Source organism: Pelecanus crispus, chromosome 11 (assembly GCF_030463565.1).
Source record: "Pelecanus crispus isolate bPelCri1 chromosome 11, bPelCri1.pri, whole genome shotgun sequence".
Taxonomy (NCBI): Eukaryota; Metazoa; Chordata; class Aves; order Pelecaniformes; family Pelecanidae; genus Pelecanus; species Pelecanus crispus.
Genome location: NC_134653.1, coordinates 32,438,383 through 32,461,237, shown reverse-complemented (window position 1 = coordinate 32,461,237; position 22,855 = coordinate 32,438,383). Strand labels below are relative to the sequence as shown.

The following is a 22,855-nucleotide window of genomic DNA, read 5'->3' as shown; positions in this document are numbered from 1 at the left end:
AATCGTGTCCTGGAAAAACCTCCGCAGAAAAGACAGAAGAGATATCAGGGGGGCCTCGGCAGGGAGAGGGAGCTGGGGGCTGCCGGGAGGGCGGGTGAAGGCACCACCTCAGCGAGGCCCACGGCAGCCCAGAAGCGGTGAGCTAGCACCGGGCTCGGCGGGGCCCAGCCCGGCCGCCCCCTCAGCCCCGGCGGGCGCCCCGCGGCCTACGAAGGAAGGTCCGGCCCCTCACGGAGGCTGCGGGGGGAGGCAGCCGGGCCCCTACCGCCAGCGGCAGCGGCCTGAGGCGGCGGGGGCAGCCTCCTCCTTCGCCCCCCGCCCGCGCCTCCCGGTCACCCTGGCAACGGTTGCCAGGCCGGGGCGATGGCGTCACTTCCGTCGCTACCGCGCGCTTCTGCCAACGCGCCGGGAGCGGCTGGAAACGGGGCTGGCACGAGGGGGAACCCGCGCATGCGCAGAGCGGCGGCGGGGCTGAGCGGGGAGCGGGGGCGCGGCCGTCCCGGCGGGCCGGGCCGGACCGGGACGGGACGGGCTTTCCCGGCGGAGGGTGGACCCCTACCCTCTCCTCGCTTTGTTTCGCTGCCCTCGCAGCCGGCTGCGGCCTAAGGGGAGGCAACGCGGAGCAGGCCGCAGCGGGAGGCCTCCCGACGGCGTCGCGGCCTGCCCCGGACAGCCCGACCTGCTGCGCCGCTTTGCCAGCCCGCCTCTGGGAAACTCAGTCTCCGCCCCCCCCCCGCCCGCTTTCTGCCCCGAATTGGGCGATTGGGCGGGAATTGGGATATTTTATCCCCAGCTCCTGACCAGAGGGCAGCTGGTGGCGGCTACAGAGCAGCAGGCCCTGCCCCACGCCGGGGTGCGAGGCAGCGGGAGCAGGCAGGACATCATGGCTACACATCAGATGGGCTTAGCAGTAGGGTAGCGTCGATGCCACTTTGCTGTGTGGGAAGCATGGCTGCGGTCACTGTAGGTGATGCTGGGGCGTAGGCTCCGTAGGCCAAGCCTCTGGTGGGGCTTCTTTGCAGCCCAGGTGCTCTTGATGCAAGGAATGGCAAAAATAGGTTTGAGATTCACCCTTTAAAGTATATACTTAGCTTTGTGGCTTCTTAAGAGGGAGGCTGTTGTCGCATGTGTAGGAGATGTACAAACAGATTGATGCAGTTACCCAATTCAGATTTCTGGCAGTCTTTGACAACATAAAGACATGTCAAGTGCAGCTGATGTACATACCAGGTGAATGGTTACCTCATTTCTTTGAAATGGAAAAATGCGCAGAGGATCCTTGTGAAACAGGAATGCCAGTCCTGTGCCCAGGCTTCATTAGGGGCAAATGGCAAATTTATGTCCTTGGGGTTGAACATCAGTTGTCAGTGTGCCTCAAAGTAGCAATAAATACGTAGTGCTAGCTGTGCAAAATCTGAAACAAGGCCAGGAGCTTCAAAAATACCAAACAAACAAAACCAGATTAGGTATTAAAGTGAAACTTGTTCATGAAACGGGTATCTCTCAATCTGCAAGTTTTTTATTGCAGGTCCTTAAAAACTCGTGTTTAGAGCTTAAATAGGTGGATTTTGGAGCCTCTGCTATTGCAGTTAGCTTCTTGGATAGTCTTAGAATCCCATGTGAGTCCACAGATGATGGATTAAAATATGCAGTGAGTCATATTAAATTGGTGCCAATTGAAAATGCACAGGTTGTAAATCACTGCAGAATTTGACTCAGTAAATAGCAATCATAAATGTAATATTTTGCAATTCTAAGCACTGCGTCTATCTTAGATTAGCTCCTTTCTGAGGAACAGAAACTTCATAACATACTATTTCACCAGTCTTCACGGGAAGCCTGAAAAGTGCCACTGCATTGGTGTCCTAGCTTTTAACTGGCTAAACTAAGTTACAGAGGGGATGGATGGGTTGCTTGTGATTGTGCATGAAAGCTGTTGTAGAGCCAGGAACATAATCCAAGTCTCCTGACTCCTGGATTTGAACTTTAAAACCAGATCATGTTTCCTTTGTGCTTTCAGTCTGTATACTGACCTTTAGGAATCGTATTTACCTACAAGTTCCCAGAAGAGATCTACTTTCCCTTGACATGCTTTCCTGGTATCAATTACACTTTTCTTCTGATGAGTATTTTGAGCATATAGAATACACAGAGAGAGCAAATGAAAACGGCATGTCCTGTGGAGGCGCTGGGGGCCAGATCTGCTCCCCGTAGATCACATTAATAGATGATAGGAAGTGGTGGATGTGGGTCCACCACTTCATGCTAGAGAAACCCTGTTTCTGGAAACACTGACACACATCCTTTCTTCAGACCTTGGTGCAGAAGACAGAGTGATTGTGCCCACAGTGCTGAGAATGGAGAGGGATCTGTGCTGCGTACAGTGGGAGGGTGCTGCTCTGAGATTCTCCTTTACATCGGACTGTTTCAGTCCCTACACCTTCCAAGAAACAAAGGGCTGTTCCCATCTTCTCATGTTTCTGTAACGTTAAAGAGGCAACAGATAAAGAAGAGGAAGGATGTCTGAAAAAATTTAGAAAACACCGAGATAAGAAAAAAAGATGGTGAGATTGTTTCACTCTGTCGTGGTGGAAAGCCATGAAGTCTGATTGTTCTGACTCTTGGGGAAGGAGATCTCTATGACCAGACGTCATTAGAACTGGACTGGTTGAGCTCCGGCTTGCTGGCCTGTTTGAAAGCTCAATTGATTGAAGGCAGGAGCAAAATCATACATCGGAGCCCAGTTCTATGGGACTTCCCAACATGGGGAAAGTATGGGGGATCCTGTGTTGTCCTTAAAGTTGTATGTTTACATGATCCTTTCTTCCAACGGTTTTGTGCTATTTGTACGTGCAGCCCAAAGTAGCCATACAGCTACCCCGGGCTGCCCGCCTGCTGCTTGATATTTACAGTCTGTAGTGGTGTCTGATTTTTCAAACTTACTGCTTAAAAAAAATTAAGGTTTAGCTCAGTGTCTTGACCTCTGTATCGTGACAGAATCTTCACAGACATAAAAGAGATGATAGCTTTCAGTGCAGCCTTGGGTAAATATTACAGGAAGCAGCTGAGATGTTTGACGCTTAACTTGTCTTAAGTTATCTAAGTTGGGGTGATGTGGTATCTGGACCAAGTCTTACAGAATCAAAGGCCAGTGTTCATATATATTTGTTATATAATTCTGGGGACATTTCCCAAATTCCCAAGTTAGTTTGCATGGAAAGTGATACAGGGTCTCAAGCAAAGTTTCTTATTATTAGCAGTTCAGCCCTATAGTTCCATCTAGTTCTCTGGATAGGGCTTGAGTTTTATATTGCTTGGGAAAGGCTTATGGAAGCTGCTTATTGAAAAAGCATCATGCAGAGGCAACGTGCAGAAGACAGAGAATGGAGCCTGCAAATAAACTATCCAGAGCTCTTCAGATCTGCAGGCACAGCTTCATTACTCCCTCCTGACTTTCTCCTCCCTTTATAGCTACTGCTGTGTGGATGACTGCCGTGCAAAACTGTGAGAGAGATCAACCATAGAGGCCAGCAAATCAGAGTGGAACGAAACCTGAGCAAATCAAAATCGTGCTCCATGGGCGAAGAGAGATCACCTTATATGGGAACATCAGGGGCAAGAAGATGAATACGTCCGGCTGAGCTGCTGAGGTCAGATCCCAAACAGATGGAAGATGTTAATGTGAAAACAAGAGCATTTAGGAAGAGAAGACAACACACACTTCTGCTTTGCTTATGCAGTCTGAGCCCTCCTGTTTGTCTCTTTTATTATAAATATTGTTATGTGTATGTACACATAGGTCTGTGTTATATTACAAATCAATTTCTTTGTGGCTATTCTAGCACCTAAATGCATCCCAGGTCTGTTTCTGGTTCCCACTTGCAGCTTTTTCCGTTGTTATTATGTAGCAGGATTTTGCTTGCTGAAGTGTCGCTAATACCAATCACAGGAGTATGGACTGTGGTCAGCAAAAGCCTGAGGAGTGATCACTGATGTCTCAAAAAATTAAGCCTGTTTGTGCAGAATGTAACTTGTTCCTGTGTCCTAAAGCATTTAAGACAATACTGACAGCCAAGGAGCCTGTCTGGTTCTGAATGTTTTGTCATGACTACAGCCAAAGGTAGCATCCTAGGTGATTTAAAATACTAAAGGATTGGAAGAAAAGCATTAGATCTGTGTTGCAAGGTTTGTATATTTTGTGCCTCTGTGTGGGTCTTCTGTTGTCAGAGAGAGGACCCTGCTCCTTTTAATCTGGGTGCTAATGCATTCCGATCCAAATTTCTTGTCTTTCAGACTCTGAGCCTGAGATTTACAGGTCCCACCTTGCCAGCTCCACATCTTTACAGCTCCCCCTCCTGTGTTTACAGTGTCAGATAGTGGCCTCACACCCACCCTTGACCCCCTGGACCAGATGCAAATATTTGGCTTGCAGCACACTGACCAGCTCTGCTTTGTGCATGGTTCTGTGGAGTAGGAAAGGCTGCAGGCAAAGTATGTGCCATGTATTGGCTCTGCTGAGAGGAGTAGTGATGTTGTCACTCCCTTGTAACCCCGTGACCTGATATAAAACCAATCTAAGACCAAATAGGGTGGTGTCCTGTGTAATGTGAGATGAGAAGCTGGAGATCTCTGTGGCCATTGATGACCCAAAAGCTTGCTTTACCAGTGCCCTGCACCTTGCATGGCCGTTGCCACCCCTGCAAAGTGGGTGTTATACGCATCTGCACAGTCCAGAAGTGCATTACGCATTCTCTGTGCTGGTGTGAAGTGTTGGGTGGTGAAGAGTCAGGTCTGGAAGGAGGTCAGTGTGACGCTGGCTTCCATCTGTTTAGCCTCATCTCTACAGTTGTCCCAGCGTTGCTTCAGAGTGGCAAAGTCTGGTAGTACGGAGGAGAGATGGTGCCATCAACAGAAGGTAACAAGAACAGTGCTGAGCAATCACCTCTGGAGGTCCAGAGTGAAATTTGGTGCTTTTTTCTGTGAACAAACCAAAGGACGTGGCTCTTCAGGCAGTTCTTGATTCCATCAAATGCTGTTCTTGAAAAGGCCTGTGGTACCATTCTCATACAGGTTTCTGACTGTGCCTTTAAGTGGGGTGGCCCAGGAACGATGCAGGGGTAGAAGAAGACAGCACCAGGCAGCTGTGGTTTTCAAAAGCCAGTTCCTCAGAGGAAGTGCTAGCAGGTGGTGTACATGGCTGGCTGGAGTGCCTGACTCGGTATGACTCTCCGAAATACATACGCATTCAGAGTGTTACACCTGGATTTGTGAAATCTTTCCCTTATATAACTGTTGCTCTGTCTATTTGGTGACAGGATGCTGTGTTGGACATGAGTGAATGTTTCTTGTATTGGAGGTTGTCTGGTTACAACTTGGCTTTCAGCGCTTTGAGTTTTGTGGCAGCCAACAAGATCATTGATCTGGTGTTAGACCATTCTTGGAAGATGGATGTGTTGGTGGGAACTTTGTGGTGGGAGTGTGACATAGGATGTTATCTAACAAGGTGGGGTTGCTTGGACAGAGTTACCTAAGCTTCCTCTAAAAAACACTCGCAGTTCATTTCTTGCCATGCTCTCTGGTTTTGTTTCTTGTCTGAAAAATCCAAAATAACTCCACTGAATAATCTGAGATTTACACCAGTGTTTCTGAGATTAGAGTCTGCCCTGCAGAGTCTCCTATTCAGGGTCAGATGAAATGGCGAGTCACCCCTTGCAGCAGATTTCAAGAACAATAAGATGTTTTAGGAATATGCAATAATTGGTTGCCTCTAAAGGGCAGATTTTCCTCCTTGCTGCCAAACTAGGGCTGTTCTCAGTGATAAGTGTTTGCTGAACAAAGTCTGCCGAAGTTCATAAAGTTGGTTTCATTCTCAGGGGAGGGCAGCAAGCCAGGACATTGAGCACACTGATCCCAATCTCACACAGAATCAAGTCCGCAGGAAATTCAAGTTGCCTTACCAAGGTACTATACCCACCTACTGCTGCTCAGAGCTGGGTTCCCACTGCCAGTTTCCAACAACATGGTTATCCCAAAGCACTGTTCTCCAGAAGGAAAAGGCTGAAATGCTATTATAATAGACGATATAAATAAAGGAACATTGATCAGTTGGTTTGTATTTCTGTTCTTCAGATGTTATTTTATCCCTGCCTAGAACAGCCTGTTGTTAAACTGAAATGGTGCTAGCTCTTGTAGCTTGTTTTTCAAAGCAAACCTTTTATATCACTTTTATGTAGTGTGGAAAGTATCTTCTGAACACACAATAGTTTTTCAAAGTTGACAGTGCTTTTATGAGTTAGATGAGCTAGATGATGTTCCTGTCAGCTTAAAGACAGAGGCATCCTTCCTCCTTTTATTAACACATTAAATTAATGAGAAAGTGAAAACATTAGGTCAAAGTTTTTGAAGCAATCAGCATGAGGCACAAAAATAGACACTCTGGGAAGTTAAGGACTAAGTATTTTATGCTGTCTTAAAAAGAAAAAATGTAGAGCGGACACTACCGTTCGTGGCAGAAAAAATCAAAGTCTAGGTACACAGCAACGCAGCACGGGTGAAAATTTTTGGATGACATCAAGCCCTGTTGCAGTTAATTGGTGTTTCACAAATGGCATCTGAAGGGCCAGGATGTCACCTCATGTTGTCTACATCATTTAGGATGGGAAAATAGAAATTCTCTTCTTGCATATATCAATTCATTTCTGACAAAGCCAAAAGTTGCAAAAGTGAAACCAAAGCAGACCAAAGTCTGTCCAGCTGATGCATGTGTCTCACACAAAAAGGCTCTCAATTACTTGAAAATGTCCATCTGACTTTTATCTTGCAGTGCATTTTGTCCAAGAATGATACAAAGAAGCTGACCCATTTCATTCTTATGGGCTTAGTTGTCCTTTCTGTTTTATCTAGCCAGTTGTATAGTCATTGCTTACAGACTCTGCCAGGAGATGGATGAAGTTAACAGCTCAGTTCGCACTAGTGTGAAGGGAGTGGCTTACACAAACAACAGGATCTGGGATACAGCAGAATATGCTATACCAATGCAGGCAAGTCTTAATTTAACGCCAGTCCAGTATTCAGCTTCCATTGATACATCTGGTTGCTTTCCTGAAATGTCTGTTTCCTACCATTCAATGTGATTACTTTACATTGCAGACAGCAATGTTTAAAGCCAAGTCTTCCCTTCCTCCCTTAATATAAGGAAAAAAATTATCCTCTTTTATTAGATTTCTGTGGTGCTATTTGTTGCACAATTTTTACATAATCAATTTAGTATTTTAGTAATAGTAAACGTAGGAACAGATTCACTCCAGTATAGCTGTACTAAACACAGTAGTGTTATTACCAATTAATGCTAGTGTATTTTTCTTAGTTGTAATGCCAGTTTAAAAAAAAAAAAAATCGGTGCCTTCTTGCCTCTGGCTGCTCATTCCTGCCCTGATGATGTCCCTGGCTTTTCCTGTTTGAGCTGGGTAGAATCTGAATGTCTATCAGGGGGAGGTAGAGCAGGAACAGCCTTGTTGTCCTTCCAGGTGATGTTCTGGAATGACTGAGGTCTGAATAGAGTATGTGAAATTTCAGCCAGATTCATATTCTTTCCTCCATGTAGGCAGTAAACTCTTTTTTCATCATGACCAACATCATTAAGACAGAGAATCAGCTTGAGCAGAGGTGCCCTGAGGTAAGTATGTTTTGTGGATTATATTTCAGATGTATCAAATGAATGCTGATGTAAAAGAGTGAACTGTCCTTGGAGTAGTCTGGTACAAGCAAATACTGTTGCTCTTTATGTCTGTATCTCAGCAGATCTAGTTTAATTGCTCCTTTTCTTTCTCGGGGAATCAGGTGGCAGTTGTGACTTTGCCTTGCACCAATGACCTTGCAGCCAAACCTATCTGCATCACTTTCAGGAGGTGATGACATTCAGGCCAGTGATTGCTGTCCAGCTTCTCTGGCATTGCTGCTGCTTTTGAGGAAAACCTGAAGGAATGATGGAGCTACAGAACTGCTATCAGCTTCTCTGCTACTATGGTGCTCTTACTATTACTCATTCCTACATGTCCCCTTCCTCCCTTTCTGTAGGTCAGACCTCATCGTCAGCTGCAGCTCTCCTCTTCATTTGGCTGGCCTAGAAGTGGGACCTGCAGAGTAGTTCCTGAATACAAGTTGACTTTCACTGGCAAAAGTATATGGGACTGTTAGTAAACAAAGAATTAAATAGTCCAGTATTAAATTTATTGTGCTTAACAGTATAGGAGAGAGTGTGAAAAACATGAAAAGACATAAATAATAAAGGAAAATGTTATTGTAAGCAAGGAAAGGGCTTTTTTCTGTTTTTTCAAGTAGCTGAGCCTTTATCTCCTATCAGCCAAATAATTAGTAAGGGGTATACCTGCTCTGCATTGTTATTTTCTCTTATTATTCGGTATTTTTACGCTGAAGCTGAGTAAGACTTTTTACATAGATGTGGAGAGGGAGATATTTATATTGCTCTTTTATGTAATTTTTTTCCAGTATCCCTTCACCAAAGCTATCTGCTCTTCAGACAAGTCCAGTGAAAAAGGGAGTGTAGATATCCACAGTCATGTTACATAAACGGCATTTTTAGATTGAAATATTTTTTGTGGGCACTATCTTCTATTGCATTATTGACCAGTGCAGCATGTGCAAGATCCAACTTGCAGTATGACAGTAGAACAGTACAGAATCCTAAGAGATATCTGAGAACATATTTTCAAAACCACAAAACTGAGTTCCTATCAGCTTGTGTGTGCCCTTACTAAAAGGAGTAGTTTCTCAACACTTCTCAACGGATTCTCACTGTTTCTCAACAGTGAGAGGGAGCAGAGGAAGGGGAGATGTGAAGAGTACAGACTGGTGTGAATGAGGGCCAATCTCACAGTCACTCCCACTGAAGTCCATGGCTGCTTAGCAAGTGGAGTGACTGCAGGATCTGTTTGAAGGGTCTGTAACACCCCTGTGATGGTTAGGTAGTTCTCAGAATAAGGCAGGGGACTTGTGTCCTTTATTTGGAACCAGTTGTCCAGGAGGCATCGTACTGTTTTCATGAGCTATGTGAATTCTTTGTAGTGCTGAGATTCCCTGAATTTGGGCTGCTGGCTGGATTATCACTTTCCCTGGTAAAGACTAAACACTCACAGAAAATGCTGAGTTTCCAGGAGCGCAGAAAGAATTAAGGTTCTCTGCCCACCTTTATATCCTTGTTTAATTTGCTCATGTTGTTGAATTAAACTTCTGACTGAAGCAGTGGGTTTCTCAGATACATAACTTCATCTAAAACTGAAGGAAATTACTTCACCCTCAGCCCAAACAATGACAAGCACTGTTGACCCGAGCAAACAGCTAAATAAGGATTGAGGAGGTGTGGCAGGACCATGGTTTGGGTAGTTCTTCCTACAGCTTCCTCCTATGGAAAGCTGCAACAATCTGAAATGTCAAGCTCCCTATCTTACATTTGAGGAGGAATCCACTGACATGTTGAAACTGTCTCTAACTCATGAAAAACTCTTGTCTTTGCTCAGTAAGAGCTTGTTTCTCTACAGGAATTCAAACAGGAAGATGTGTGAATAACGCAACTGTTAAAATCTATGAGGTCAGGGCATGGTGCCCTGTGATCCATGGAAACCCCCCCTGAGTAAGTGAAAGAGATATCTGTGGGGTTTTTTATGTCAAAAGAAGGATTTACTTTGACAAAGTCATGAGATTTTAGGATAATCCCTTTGCCTAGGTACATACAGATCTCATGTATGTAAAACAGCTATTTCCTTCATAGCCATACTGTTAACACTCACTATAATGTCTAAATAACTTCTAACAATCTGTCCTGCTGTATGATTCTGCAGTGAAGTCATAGCCTCCAGTTTGTATCATCATGCAGCTGCCATAGAAACAGTTTTAGATGTCACAGGCTCATCTTGAATTCACTAGAGGCATTTGGCTCATTAATTCAAATGTCAAGGAAAATGCATCAACATAAGATAGGTTTAATCAGTGACAGAAATAAAAAGTTTCCTAACTTGGGGTTTTCTTCTGCACGGCGTAGGGCTCTATGGTGTAGAAGTTCTTTTTGGGTTCATTTATCACAGTGAGGTTGCTTCCACCTCCCAGAACAGTAGGGGTAGATTGGTTGTCTGTGCATTGTGTTGCGGGCTAGTGTTTGGGGATCTACCTCAGACCGACGAACAGTCTCTCCATCCTCTCTAGGTAGATGATAAAAACCTCAGTGCTGGCAATCTGTAATAGCGAGCTGAAGAAAACTCTAGGAAAAAGACTCCATGGAACAATGCTGCTTTGACCTAGAGAGCAGGATAGAGTGGCATCATAGCCATCTTTTTTTGTAACCCCATGACTGTACAGTGTTCCAAGATTAAAATGTTCTGTTTCTATTCTGTACCAGCCAAAGCATGAAAAAACTTTATAAAATATTTGATTTCAACTGAAATGATGGAAATTATACTCTAAGAGAGCAAATGAGAATCAAGTTTAGCTCCTCTCAACCAGCTTTGAAATGTATGTGTAAGAAACTAGGTCAATTATCACTTTTATTAACTCATTACTTTTAAAAGATACAAGCATGATTCTATGTATTATATATCCAATCTTTTCCCTAATTCAGGGGTTTCTGCAGAGACTGAGCAGTTTTTCCACTGCCAGGTCCACTCCAGAGCCCACAATGCCTCCTACAGCTCGTTCAGCTGAGTGTTTTTCAGCTCTTTAAAGGAATTGCCATTCCCTTCTCCGTCAGACAGAGTTGTGAACTGAAAAAGGCTTTGTCCAACAACAGGAAGGCTGTAATTGTTCATACAGCATCCGGGAAAGATATGCATGAGCTTCCTGAGTTAATGAAATCCTAGGGGTTTTTTATAAAGTTTCAGTGACTGCCAGTCATTTTTAAATGTCACACTGCGTAGGCTCACTGCTGCGTATGTTACAGAGGGAATTTTGCTTTTAATTACATTGCACAGTTGACACATTCTGTCTTGTTTCCTAACCTTCCTCTAAAGTGCCAGTAGTTGGTCACTACCAGGGACCAACAATAATGGATGAAAGGTTTGATCCAAACCACTGATGTATAAAGTTCCTTCACAAGTTCCACTGACAAGGAAAAAGATGAGGAATCACCAAAAAGCAAATCTGAGTGTTTATTTTCTCCCAGAACAGTACATAAGAGCAAGGTTAGAGCCCAGGAGGCTTTGCAATCTGGTTGAGATACTGAAGTAGCAATGGTGGGCTTTGGTTACACCCATGATTGTCTTTATTGTCCAAATTCCTTTGACAGGTAAGATTCATGAACTATACAGGAGGCCTCCTTTTCCTTCCCGTTAGTTATGGCAGGAGCTGAACAAAGCCATTGCCTGTTGGCAAGAAGATTCTTTTATTTTTGATTGTTCATTTTTGCCTGAGGCAGGGCACAGTTGTCAGATTAGCTGGCTGAAGGACAGGTGTTTACAACACCTTTTTCAGAAGACCTTTGGATCAGATTCCAGATGCTTCCCAGTGGGTGAATTATGGACAGTTTCACATTATAGGTTCATTCATTTTTGGTTCTTTAAGAATTAACATACATTATTAATGTCTTGACTATTATGCACTGAAAATCATCAGTGACTTTCGTGTCCAGGTAGCATCCACAAATGTTAGTTTGGTTTGCAATCAAGTCTCATTTGTTGTCTTGGTTTAGAAGACATTCATGAGAAGTCGCTCATGGAAGCTGCATGTCATCCAGCTAATGTGCTTCTTGTCATAACAGATCTCTGATGCAGAGGCATTGCTCGAAATACAATGATAGGAAAAATACTCCCTGCTTAGAAGTACTGTCCTTTATGTGGATGACTGCTTTGAAGACTGGGTTTTCCCCTTGGAATGGCTGTCTTGATGGAAATTAAAATATTCCTGGCTCATTCTTAAAATGGAACAATGCCAATATTCCAGTTCAGCATAGTCACTATGCTAGACAAACAATGCTAAAAATTGTATCTCTTACTTTCCTAAAGCCCTGGCAAGTCCTGGAGTATAGCAGGGGCTGTCTCACACAGTCTAGGCCAAGGTTACCTAGCTGGCAACTGGTGGGAAAATTCCTGCTTTCGTGCCACGTTAGCTTCAGAGAAATCACTCTTTTGAGGAAGGGTCAGACTGGCAGCCTGCTTTCCATTGTGTTTGCATTCCACCTACATATTTAGTGACACAAACCACTGCAGGGGAGGTCCTCAAACCAGTATCTGCTAGGAAGGCAGGACAACCTTTGGTGATGTGATTGACACCTGACTTCCAGGGACATCCTCTAGGATTGAGCACATGGCTTATTCTTATACTCTTACCAGCTATGCAGGTCTGGTGTAAATGGCCACGTGTCTGTGGGGACCAACAATGAAACTGCCAATTCATTGTGCAGAAACCATCAGCTGTCAAATGGTGTAATTTCTTACTACTCTACTATAGCAAGATTTATATGAGAAGTCTCCTGGGATCATATTTCAGCTGCATGTAGAGACTCCGGTTAGGCTTGGTCCACACAAACAAGTGTAATAGAGAGAGAACAATTTATACCTAAAACTAAGAAAACCACCTATATTTTTTTTGATCCCCTGAGCCACCTAACTCCCTGCATTTCAATCTGTTATTCTTAGCAAAATATTCCTCCTACTGACAGCTTTCCAGGTAATAGTAAAGTAGCAGTTAACGTTAACTGATGTATTTAAGTAAAAGAAGTTACTTAATTTGATGTTTCTTTTTTGGGCCTGCTGTTCTGAGGAGTTCTGAAGACTTCACTGTGCTAATAAAGAACAACATTCACTTCCCAAAATTTAATTACACCATGTAAGTGCAAACATCCCTCAATGCTTTCTGAAGAGTGAATAGTTGTGCTCTGAAAAAAAGATTGTATAAATTGGCACCTTCTTTACTCTAAAAGGCTATGCATTGAGGGCTGTATCTGCCTGAGTGATAAATATGATATCAAGTTTCTATAATTCTTTAGCCCTATTAATTCTTCAGGAACCAAGAGAAATAAGGAGATCTTGGGAACAGAGCCTCCCAGCATAACTCTATGTCTCTCATGCACTGAACAACAGAATTGTTCATTCAGATATACTGGTTTTTGTTAGGGTAAAATCACTAACATATAGCACAACAGACATGCGATTCAAATTACAAGGTGAAAGTGTTCAGTTTACACAGGTTGAATTTTGAATCTAAAGAGTAAAGAATTCATCTTGATTCCCAGATCCCAGTTAGGGATGTATAGATCTGGTAGCTACAAAACCAAAAGCTCATATACTTACAAACTGAGCACATTTAATGCAGGTTCTAGTAAGTGTGAAGTCCCGTACCTGTATCTGTAGCTGCTCCAGCTTGTTTTTAAATTTAAACAATTGTGTGTGTTCTTCACAGACATTTCACACACACGCACACTATTCCATCAAATTTGAGTACTTTCTGCACATACAGGATAACTTCCCTGCTCTGTCCAATTTTGCATCTGGGAGATATCTTTCAGGAAACAAAAGAGAATTTTTCTGAAGTGGCAGTAAAGGTCTGTGATATCACTTTTTTTTCATGCTCCGTGTTACAACACTTTCTTGATTCTCTTCCTGCATGTTCTGCTGTCTGTCATATAATGGAATTGTTCTAGGTGGAGAAACTGTGTGAGAAGCAAAGTAACCCCAACTTTCGAGAATTGAATGTGCTTAACATTTCACAGGATGGGACCCATGTTGACAGAGTTGATATTATTTTGTTAGTATTGTAGCAAGTAGAGGCCCTCTTACAAAGCACAGTGCATTTAAATAGGTCCTATAGAAGGCTGTCACTCGTGGTCATCTTTTGATTCTACCCAAGCAGATCCTAAATCATGTTGCTGGGGCAATCATCCAAAGTCAGACTGGCACAAGTGGCAGCTTATATTCAGAGTCAAAAAGCACTTATTTCTGCCATTGCATTTTCTCTCTGTTCTTTAGAGTATTGAGCCTGTTGTGGTTTAGCCCCAGCCAGCAACTAAGCACCACGCAGCCGCTCGCTCACTCCCCCTACCCTGATGGGATGGGGGAGAGAATCGGAGGAGTAAGAGTGAGAAACACTCCTGGGTTGAGATAAGAACAGTTTAATAATTGAAATAAAGTAAAATAGTAATGATAATAATAACAATATAATAATAATAGTAATAATAATATACAAAGCAAGTGATGCAAAATGCAATTGCTCACCACCCGCCGACCGATACCCAGACAGTTCCCAAGCAGCGATTGCTGCTCCCCAGCCAATCCCCCCCAGTTTATATACTGAGCATGATGTCATATGGTATGGAATAGCCCTTTGGGCAGTTTGGATCAACTATTCTGGCTGTGCCCCCTCCCAGTTTCTTGTGTACCTGGTAGAGCGTGGGAAGCTGAAAAGTCCTTGACTAGCATAAGCAGTACTTAGCAACAACTAAAACATCAGCGTGTTATCAACATTCTTCTCCTACTAAATCCAAACCACAGCACTATGCCTGCTGCTAGGAAGAAAATTAACTCTATCCCAGCCGAAACCAGGACAAGCCAAATGCCCTTAACACAGTATCCAGCCATACCTCTAGAAAGTCAGTATTAACAGATGGGTAGAATAGAAGGACAGACAAAGTGTCCTGCCCAGAGTCATCAACTGAGTCACATGTATTGATTCTCAGCCTGGCACAGTGCATTCAAGATGAAACATTTGGACTGGGTGCCTACAAAACTTAGGCTTGCATTCAGGCTTTTGGTTTGAGCCTATAGGTACTTTAAAGCAATGAAACGACCATCAGTGTATCAGCTACATCCACGCTTGTGCTGCTAAGGTGGAGAGAAATAGAATATAGGAAAGGCCTGAATGAATGGTAGCTTCTAGCTCACGTAACTAAGTCACTTCCGTAGAAGACTGCTTGCTTGGCAAATGTTCTTTATGAGTTAGTGTGTCTATAGAGATGTGTCCCTGGCAATGGCATCCCTCAAGTCTCTGCTGACTTTAACAGCAGGTTAGCACAGGCAACAATCACAGCGCTAGTCCCTAAGCTTACTGTGTCTGTTTCTAGGGATGAATCATTGCCATTGAGATGAACTGGGACTGTAACTTTGGGCAGCTGGTTTTACGACTGCAGTCCAAAGTATGGTTTCCACCACCTTGATGACAAAAAAATAAAGCCTGGATTCCACTTCAGGTAAAAAGTGCTACATGAAGCAAGTAGCATGTTTCCTGAGTTGAAGCAAAGATGTGGTGAGGTACAGGGAATGATGACTTGGAATGACAAGACATTTGATTCTCCTTCTTCACTCTTGTAGTCATGTCCTTAACCTGCAGTTACTGCAGTTGTATAGATGTGTCATCGTGGTCACCTTCCAAATGACCATGCTTGTATTGCAGGAGATTTGATTTCTGTGTTGAAAGGCCTAGCAATTTCCAACAAGTATTCTGGGAGCTAACACAGAGAATAGTTTGGGCAGATTCCACCATATGGCAATTGAGGCTTGAAACTACCTAAACTTGTGAGTTTCCCAAGGCAATTAACACAAATAAAATAACAAAGTGTTTTTCTTCCATCTGGGTAACTCCACAGTTCACTGAATCAGGATTTATTCAAAAGCAAATTAGAGCTTTTGGTTCTGTGTGCATATAGCAGAAGTTTTGACAAAAAATCTTGATGTGACTCCAGTTCTAAATAGTTACACAAAGCATTTATCACATGCTTATCAGCATGTTTAAAACTAAAGTTGTCTTTCAGATCTAGGTCAAAACTCTTGTGTAACAACACTCTTTTTTTGACTCACGGCATGATTATTATTATGGGTTTTCATACATTTGTGATGCTAACATGAGTGCTGTAACTGTCTAGGAGCTGCCAGCATATTCCAAAGCTGCACTGTGCTGGAACTGTGCAAACAAAGAACATACAGGTGTTCCCTCTGACCTGGCAACCACAGACAGGAGGTGGGGGAGATCACAAGGAAAAAGCAAGACAGTGCTGTGAGGCTGAGGCCAGCAACCTTTCTGTTGAATACATTTTGTAGGCAAAGCAGTTTCTGAGAAGGCTTTTGGAAGAAGACAGTGGAGTAGTTTTGAGGATGTTTAGTGGCAGATTAACAGCTGGCGTCAAAATGCCAAGAATGGGTTTGCCCAAAATATGTTATCTTTTAAGCATCAAAATACCAGTCTGTAACAAAATTATTATGCTGCATTCAGCTGAAATCTCTACTGTGGGAAGTGAGCCTGGTCTGAGAACATAGGCTGCTGGGAGAGCGTGCATGATGCCAGACCACATCCTGGTGGCGTGACTCTGTATATGTTAGTCAAGGGGTTTATTGGCAAAGAAATGTCCTTCTCTAATGTCTCCAAAATTAAAAAAAGAGGAGCAGAGTAGTTCAGTGCAGCAATTTAAAAAGAAAAGACAGTGAAAGTTGAAGAGCAGTGAATAGACTGAGCATAATACTATTTAAAACAAGCATGGATGTTTTGGCGAAGAACGTGCACGAACCCTGCCACACTGTTGAGCTAGCGTATGCCAACTTGTATAAACAGAGCTGCTGATTTCAGTAGAACTACCCAAGTGAGTAAGGGGGGGGGTAGAGCTAGAAATGATCCTACAATTAATATATTTCAAGAAAACTTATTTGACATCAGTGACATGTCATAAGAATGTAAAATATTATCATATCAGAGGTCCATCCAGCCCAGTGTCCTAAAGCTAACAAAGATCAATAGCAGGAGAAAATTTTGGAAAAGAGCATAAGAAACAGGGCACATACAGAATGCTGCTTCTCCTGCAGTCTAGCTATCCTAGAAGTCAGGAAAGCAACTTTGGGCAGCTTATAATCTCTGTCTGCATGGAGCCCCATTGATTTCATCTCAGTTCCAAAGGGAATTTTGTGATAGACTTAAATGGAAACAGGCTTTAGCCTTCTGAAAGAAAATAACTACTTGAGGTGCAAGGGAGCAAAACTTCAGCCAGTGATCAAGAAAGCTCTTAACAGATCAGCTCTGGGCACAAAGCTGTTACAGAGGAGAAGGCTTCTATGCCATCAAGAGCAGATGTGAAACAACCTCTACCCTGAGGGCTGGAAAAAACCTCTGATCCTGGAAAGAGCTAGGAAAACTTTCAAATAAAACCTAACTGACCTGCAGGCTTCAGAGGCTAAGAGCTAGCCAATAAAACATGCCTTGGCCATAGACTGCAGAACCGTTCAGCACCAGAAAAAGGGCATTTCATGTCTGTGCAAGCAAGGAGAAAGCAGAACACATTACAGTGTGTTTTTCTGAGTGACTCACTGCCTTCAGAGAATACAAATCAGATCGTGGTGAATGGGAAGCAAATGATGGCATGATCTGGGGAACTCTGATTAAAAGCACTCTGAAAGCCAAACTTAGCTTGCAGTAGGATGTGCGGGAGAGAGTGGAATCAAGTAAAAGCTTGCTCTGGGCTGGTTTGTTAGCATCAAGATGGCAAAGCAGAGCAGCAGGGACTGAACCCAAAGAGAAAGGAAAGGAGGAAAGTGTATTTTTCTTTAGATGTCTCTATCATCTGAATGAGTACCTGGAGATGCTAGAAAGCAGAGGGCTGAGCTGATGGTATTTACACCAGACATACCCTCTTAAACAGTTTACTCTTTTGGTACTTGAACAGTCAAACAACTGCAAAACAAAATTTGATTAGCAATGACAGAGTGATCTGTGAGTATCTGCTGCCCCTGGAACTGACCTTCTGTCCCTTCAGCTAAGCAAATTCCTGTTCAAATGATTTATCTAAATGAAGGAGAACAGGACTTAGAGTTCACTCAAGTAAACCAGTCAAGAACAATACAGCACTTTTAAGTCCTGACAGCATGTCTGAGGCAGAAGACATATGGGTGTTGTTATCCGAGGCTGGATATTAGTACCACTGTGTGTTTTAGTATGTCTTTCAGTTTAATGTAATGATTTTGTCTGTACTGCCAGCTTTTCATTGTCAGATTTAAAAAGATCTCTTTGTTCCATGCTCTGTGGCTGCTTATTGATCCATAAGCTGATGTGAGCTGTGCATCAGGAGGGTCACGTTCTTGACGGAGTAAGAACCTGGAAGTTAGTAAAGGCTCACATAATTCTTGCCACTCGCTACTGATCGAAGAAAGGAAAACGGCTGATATCCAGCATGCTGAAATGTGCTCAGGAGTTCAGAGTTGGTCTTGGATAACATGATATTAAAGCCTTCAGAGCATGGGCACTCTTGTCATTGCCAGATCCTCACACATCCTTGCTGGGGTTTTCTTTTTCTGCTTTACCTGTGATTGAACTGCTTTCTGCAGCTTCAGGTTCCAATTTGAATTGAGACAGCAAAACACTCGTTGGACATTAGTTGGATTTTTAACTTGTTTGAATCTCTATATGTGTATTAATTTAGTTTAGACTGCCAGGTCAGATGCTGGGCAAAATACATCAAGCTGGGCTCAGCACCTTCATTTCAGAAGGCTGAAAGGGCTGGAGGAAGAAGGGAGAAGAAACTATGCCTCTTTGTGTGTTCTGCAGCCTCATGGCATTGTATCTCCCAGGGAAGCTGCACAGATCATCATTCATTCTTTTGCAGATATGCAATGTACTACAAGCTACCACATGGGAAGGAGCAGAGAACCCTTTTCAAAGTCTATGGAATATGGTTTGATGTCCTTGTCTTTGGCACAGTAAACGCAATTCTTTTTCTTCGTGGAGGGAGAAGAAAGCTTGCTATTTCCTTAGCCCCACTTCTGCCATATACTGCTCTCCTCTCTTGTGTCCATCATTGTAGGATGGAAGTCATGTTGGATGAGTAGATGTAAATTGATCTGAACAGCATAGGACAGCAAAGCTGAGGATGAAATGGCAGGGCTGGGAGAGAGGCAGGATTGTTGTTTAAGACTGAGACAACAACAGGTATCATCATGATGTGATGTTATTGTCATGAACCCCGTGTGTCACCACTGTTTTCCTCTCAAGTTGTTTATTCTCCCCTGGTTTCCCTCTCAGGTTGTTTATTCTCCCCTGCAAAGTGTCTGAGATGGTCTATGAAATTCTGGGATTGGCTGAATTATAAAGAGGCAAAGATACATTGTGAAGAGACAAAAAGAGAAAAGCCATTAAGTTGAATGAATGATAACAGATCTTGCCTCCCAGTTATTCTTTTCTGCTTGCTTTAAGGGTGGAAAATTTAACGGCATTGAACTCATTAAAAACATTGGGTCCATGATCTCCTATTTTGGTTTGGCGAGAGACTTATTTTTTGTGTTGATAAAACCAGTTCTGGAGATACAGTCTCATTACAAAAGTGGAATCACTACTTGCTTTTTTTTCATGTGCAGGTTGTGAGTACCACTGCAATTGCTACTTGGGTAGGTAGTTGCTCCAGCTGCGGCAAATCACCATTCTACAAAATTTACAACAGAAAAAAGTCTGAGACTGTGCTGAATCCAAGACAGGTAAAGAATGTAAATTGCTGCTCTATGGACACAAAAATGCAGCTGATCCAGAAAGCTTCCATGGAGCTGTGCACAGCATGCACTGCATGAGTACAGTGAGCTCTACACACAGCCTTGACATGGCAGAGTCACACCAGCTCTATCAGGGAAACCTGCAGGGAGTAGTGATCCTTCAGAACCGCAGAAGGATGTCATGAAAGGGTTGTCCATGAAGAGGGCATTGCTCAAAGCCTCTTCCCTGCCAACTTCAGTTGCCTCTTCCTCTTTTTCAAGATATTAATGGTTATTTCTCTAGGCTGCCTCTACTATTTCCCCAGCATTTTAGACATGTATTTTTAAAGAAGAGTGAAGAGGAGAGTACCTAAAGACACAACCACACTCCTACAGTTAGTTCCATACCTTCTCTTCCCGTTCCCTCTGTTCCTGCAGCTCCCCATGTCCTTGCTATCCTGGATACTGGAAATATGGGCCCTTGCAACGTGCAATTGCAGAGGATTGTTATTGGAGTACAGACTGCAGAACCCAAGCCCTGAGGTCAGATCTAAGCTGTGTTTGTCCTCAGTTCTCCAAGGAACTACTCCAGCTGACAATGCTCGGTTCTTCTGCTGCACAGGTGATGTATGTGTGCTATGCTGATGAGCCACATGTTACCTTGATAAAGAAGCCTTTGAAAACAAGCTCACAGCCTGCTCAAGGCAGCATTGTTGAGGTAAAGACAGACACTTAACCTTTGGGATCCTCCCTTCAGAAGGGAGAACTGAGGAATGTCATTCCAAACTGATTTGGGTTTCTGCCACCCCCCCATATTTCCAGACTAGATTCTGAGAGGCTAAAACTAGATTCCTATTGTCCGCTTCAAGTTAATAGGTCCTGTGAACAGAGGATGTATTTTCTAGAGTCAGCTAAAAATTGCTGCTTTCCTGTGGTGGGTATGTGCCAGCGGGAGTACGTTGGTGTTGAAACAACTTGCGAGGTGCCGATTCAGTTTCGCTAGGGTGGGCGTTGGCAGCACAGAAAGACAATCCTCCTCCAGATCTGCTGATCTATCATCATTATCCCTATTGTGCTGTGTCAAATGAAAAACCCAATGGCGAGGATCACTCTTCTAAATTCTCTCTGCAGTTGGATGAAGCAGCAAATGCTGTTTTCTTCTCTAATTTATGTTGGAATTGTTGTTGCAGAGCCACCCTGTGAAATTCTGTGATGCTGGCAGCTGCTGCACCAGCGAGTCCAACGAGAACCATGATAATGAAGAATACGAGCTGGGGCGACCTCTCAGACAAGGGGCCTCTTCCCCAGACTGCCAAAAGTGGTGCTGCTGTGGCAAATGCCAGCCAACACAGAAGTACCATGAGCAGCTCTGCTGCCGAAGGAAAAAAGGGCAGTGCATCACAGCCTCCCATTGCTTTCAGCAGCTGGTGCTGTCCAGTCGCGCTCTGAAGAAAGCCCTTTTCTACAAAGACCCCTTTCTGGACTCGACAGATGGCAATATCAACAACCAGCTGCATCACCTTGCTTACAAGCAGTACATTCACTGGCACTTGGGCTTTTTTGATCTGGAAGACAGAGCCATCATTCCAAGCCTGCTGCAGGTGGAAAATTAGAGATACTTGTCCCAAAGCAGTCAACAACTATACTGGTTTTTAGATGGAATGAGGATGTAGCACAACCTCAGCTCACACTGTGACTCACGTTGGACATTTAACCTTTGTTTTCTTTCACAGACCTTTAAAAAAAAAAAAAAAGAGAAGAAAGTGTGTGACTTCCCAAAATTTTCTGTAGTACAGCTGAATTCTTGTATATTGTCTTTGGAGAGGCACAGTTGCCTACTGCTTAGCATAGAGGAACGGATACCTTGAGCTGAAGTGCTTGCTTCTGTCTTTGCTTCATTTTGTGAGTCACTCCACGTGATTTGGAAATGGAGGTTCTGGGATGAATTCTTAGGGCTACATTTTAGCGGGAGGTTCCAGGCCTCCTGCCTTTGCGCTGGTGCATACCAGGATCCCAGCTGAGTCGGGAGATGACCAGCAGCCTGAAAATAAGATGGAGCCAAGAGTCATCTCAAAGCATGACCCCTGAAGGAAGGAAGTCCCAAAGAGGTATCACTTGAAAACATGGTCCTGAGCATTTTTCTCCCCCAGCCTCACACTTTTCTGCAGCCCTGGATCAAGAGGCTCTAGAAAGAGGAGGCCACTGAGCATGTTGTTTCGTAACTCGCCATTGAAGGCCTCACGGTACCTGCAGATTAAACAGGCTCGTTTCAGATGATTTCAGTGACACAGACAAAGCATTTTCTGAAAAGCCCAGCTGTTCTCTTTGTATTACTCCTTTTAGCTTGAGCTCAGGAATGACAAAGAAAAGTACTTTTACCGTCTTTGTGTAATATTTTCGGGCATTTCATTCATACTCATTGAAATTGTGATCTTGGACTTTGGCCTCCTGTTTGCTCTTCGCTTCAAACAGGCCTTGCCTCCTACACCTCCTCCCACTGAACCTGGCACAGCGCGAGATGCTTTGTGCTGGGATGCAGAAGGCCAGCGCACAGCCGAGGAGCAGCAAATTCAGGGCAGATTAATCTGTGCTCCGACACCTTTTCAGTTCTTTCTTTTTGTTATACTTGGACACGTTCTATTTGTGTAGAAACAAGGTGAGAAGGATTGTAACATGTATATTCTGCGCTCCTTTCAAGCTTTGTTCTTTCTGAGCTAACCCAGCAGTTTGCCATTTCCATTTCCCACATATATTTTAAGATATATTGCTGGCAGATTATGCCAGCCGTATTTATATCTTCAGTTGTAATATGCATTAATTGTATTAACATTCACATTGCAGCATCGCATATATCTAGAGTGGGAAAATATTACAGTTGGCATTAATGCATTCCTGTTCTGACACATGAACCGACTCTCCTTTTGGAAAGAATTAGACTGAATATTCACTTAAGACTGTGATTTTAATCTCCTTTCACATTTGTATGTATGTTCTTCTTTATCCTCTCCCCCCCTTTTTTTTGGTCCTTTCAGTTCTGACTGTTTTTGTAATAAATAGAGTGTTTTACTAATCTACAGCTGACTCAAAGTCTCTTTAATAGTTTCGTACTGTCTGAAATTCCCACTGCCAGTTTGTCAGTTCGCTTCATCTCTTTCTAATGATTTACCTGCTATTATGAGGGTTATGGTGACGTTTCTAAAATAAGCACTGTGTTGGGCAGCTCAGCATCAGGTGGAAGGTACATGAATTAGGTGGTGCGGATCTCTGCTTTTATAGCCAAGATTAATTCTGCAAGAGGATAAATAAAGGATTTGCTCACTGTGGATGGGAGGGTGATGGTCTTAGATATGCTTCTGCTATCTTTTGCGGGCAGGTTCTCTGTCCTTGCCCTGAGCTGGCTGCAGGTTATGTCTCGGTGT

At 43.5% G+C, this 22,855-nt stretch overlaps 1 pseudogene; it reads left to right on the top strand.

Moving 5' to 3' along the window:
• The first annotated feature begins 4,896 nt into the window (after positions 1-4,896).
• On the top strand, positions 4,897-21,101 carry LOC104037174 (P2X purinoceptor 7-like; annotated as a pseudogene).
• Positions 21,102-22,855: the final 1,754 nt, after the last annotated feature.